The following is a 2,798-nucleotide window of genomic DNA, read 5'->3' on the forward strand; positions in this document are numbered from 1 at the left end:
GCAGCTCGCCTCCACTCGAGGAGCCATCGGGCTTCACAGACGCGCCTCGGCGTTTCCTCGGCTGAGGAGCTCCTCGAGAACACTTCCTCCACTCGAGCAAACTCGAGGAGACGTGAAAGGCGTCTGGTTACGAGGTTGTAGTAAAAAACGAAGTTGAAAACAATATTGTGGTGTGAATTACGAACATATTAGTTCATTTTCTTTGAAGGGACACATTTTACTAACATTGAATTGGGAGTCTGCAAGATTTCTGCTCCGCAGCACGCATGTTTTATGCTTTCCGGCCGGTTTTCGGACAAACAGCCACAAGCGTTCTCCAGTCTGGCAACGGTGGCGGCCGCTCTCCAGCTTTTGCGTCGTAGAGGCAGCTGTAGCTCGCGACCGTCGTTCGTCTCTGCGTCTCGCCCGTTCTTCGCCGTCTCACCTCGTCTCACCGCTTATCTGCTTCGCTGTCACCGCCTAGAACGAGCATTTTCACCCTTCCTCTTTCTTCAGAGTCCTACTAGAGTGCCTTGCCCTACAACGATGTCGTTCAACGAAGGTGACAAGAAGGGGCGAGTGGTTTCACGAAGGAGGGGAGCTTCTTCGTCGTTCTACTAACAACTCCCCGAAAGAAGCTAAAATTGACGCGTAGAAGAGTCTGCACCAAGTATAAGCGCCAGCCGCATGTCCGCCCACGAGTGTTGGGACAACGGTAAACCCAAGTGGAAGAAAACAGACTCCGAGAAGAATCAGGGCATCCACGCAACAGGTGTGTAAGCAATTTCTATATTCGGGCAGAATAACGCAACGGGTTCGCAAAATCACATGACAGGACGTGTGTACTAAATACCTCTGCAAGGGACTTTGCTGTGGCCACCTGCAGCTAGTCAAGCACGTTACTGTCGAGGCCGTAGGTGGGCAGTGACGGTGAATTGTCGCTATCTGGTGATTATTGTGCCGACATCGACAACTTACTTTGCGTGTTGTGCTATATATCCAAGCGAAAATTACGCTGCGAACATTCTGGTTGCGCCACACTACCTTAGCCTCCGGCCCCTTTCTTGAGATTAGAGAGGCAACCTAGACGTATAAAGAAAAACGCGACGCACGAAACTGACACTAGTGCACGTAGAAGTTACGCTAAGTAGGAGTTTCGACTATGTCAATTAGACGTAGCACCTCATCTCCTTGTGTGCTAATCTTTTGAAGAAAAAAAAATCTTGTGCTGGTTTAATTGACTACCAGCTCTCATTTCTTAATTGTAACCTCCTAAGAAATGCCATTATGTGAACATGAGACGTGCTGGAGTCCAGTTGTTGACAGATGTCTTTTTTCAGGTGTCCGTGTTAGTGTGCAACCATTGTCATTTATTTGCGAGGTTAACCAGCGCATTGTACTGGCATGATTAAGCTGGCACGAATTTAATATGGGTAGAAGTATACATTATTGATTTGAAAAGTTGTGTGTCTACAATATTACTGTTGTCGATGATCACATTAAGCTACTCCAGTATTTTCCATATATAAAAACAGCACAGGTATGACATCACTTGTTTCGCCTTTATTTCTTGCAGCAAACAACAAACAAACAACAAATTGTTGTTTGTCAAACAACAAATTGTACCGCATAAGTTGTAGTATGATTTGTTTTTCTTTCTGCATTGTGCTCTGTACCTCTCAACTCATGGATGCTGTCACAGGATATTTTTCGGCCTTTCATTGCAGGAGGGGGCACTGGTGTCGCACCCGCTGAACAATGAGCCCGTCCCTCCATCTTGTGGGGCACTGGTGTCCCACATGGCAATGCGGCTGCCAAGCCCGTACAACAGTGGCAGCGCCCGCGCTGGTTGGCCGGTGCTGTCAATGCTGCCAGCCGCCATTCCCGAAGCCCCAGTGAACGAGCATGACGACTGGCATGATGCCTGGTAAAAGTTTTCGATTGCATTTGCTACGTACCCATGATGGTTAGCTGCTACTTGATCACACAGCTTCCAATGTTTCTTTATAAAAAAATCTGTCTATGCCCTTCCGTTTATTATTTCGATTTTGGCATACTGTCTCGTAGGAACGCTAAAAACTGTGACAATGAGCCACATTTTCATGAATGCGACTTGTTAGGGGTGCCACGTAGGAACACAGTAAATTCCTTGGGTCTGGATAATGACATGTTTTTTGACGAATACACCACACGTGTGCCCGAGGGCCAACAAGGTCCGAGATAACAGCGCTGTTTCTATCGCCATTTGGAGTCTGCCCTGCCGCTACTGACAGTATAACGGAAAGGAAAGGGTCAGAATAAGGAAGGAAAACTTTCATGTTTACCAACAGTTGGCATTTAACATTTCTGTAATAAGGTCGTTGTGACAGTTTCTACCAGTTCTCCGGTGTCTTCAACGTGCCTGTAACACTCGGCGTCAATGTGTTGTGCTTGCCTAGATTCACCTGCCTCACCGCTGCTGGACTGGGGTGGCATCATGGAGGTTGCGGTTGCTGCGCCACCAACCAAGCCCCTGCCTCCTCTACCTCCTCAGCCGCCACGTGTGGCTGTCCGAGTGAAGATCACTAAAGGGCCGCACCAACTGGAGGAGCTGCACCTGCTGCAGGTGGAGCTACGTCAGTGTCAGGTTGCCTATTAACAGACGCAGGCCCAGGTTTTCCATCAGCAGCAGCGTAACAAGCTGGTTCGAGCTTGAGCTGCTTCAGCTCAACAAACTAATCACGCTGCAATAACTGCTTATTCTCAGGGCCCAGCCACAACAGTAGGCTGATTTATTCGATTTGTTTCATTTTCCTCTTTAGTAATTACAATGTTTTACA

At 48.0% G+C, this 2,798-nt stretch overlaps 1 long non-coding RNA gene across 1 annotated transcript; it reads left to right on the forward strand.

Moving 5' to 3' along the window:
* Window positions 1-722: 722 nt before the first annotated feature.
* LOC121833411 lies at window positions 723-2,496 on the forward strand. Its single transcript, XR_006076690.1, has 3 exons — window positions 723-751; window positions 1,707-1,906; window positions 2,418-2,496. It is a non-coding gene; the product is annotated as an uncharacterized LOC121833411 (long non-coding RNA).
* The last annotated feature ends 302 nt before the right edge of the window (window positions 2,497-2,798 follow it).

The sequence above is a fragment of the Ixodes scapularis genome, unplaced genomic scaffold, assembly GCF_016920785.2.
Source record: "Ixodes scapularis isolate PalLabHiFi unplaced genomic scaffold, ASM1692078v2 PGA_scaffold0__279_contigs__length_252992795, whole genome shotgun sequence".
Taxonomy (NCBI): domain Eukaryota; kingdom Metazoa; phylum Arthropoda; class Arachnida; order Ixodida; family Ixodidae; genus Ixodes; species Ixodes scapularis.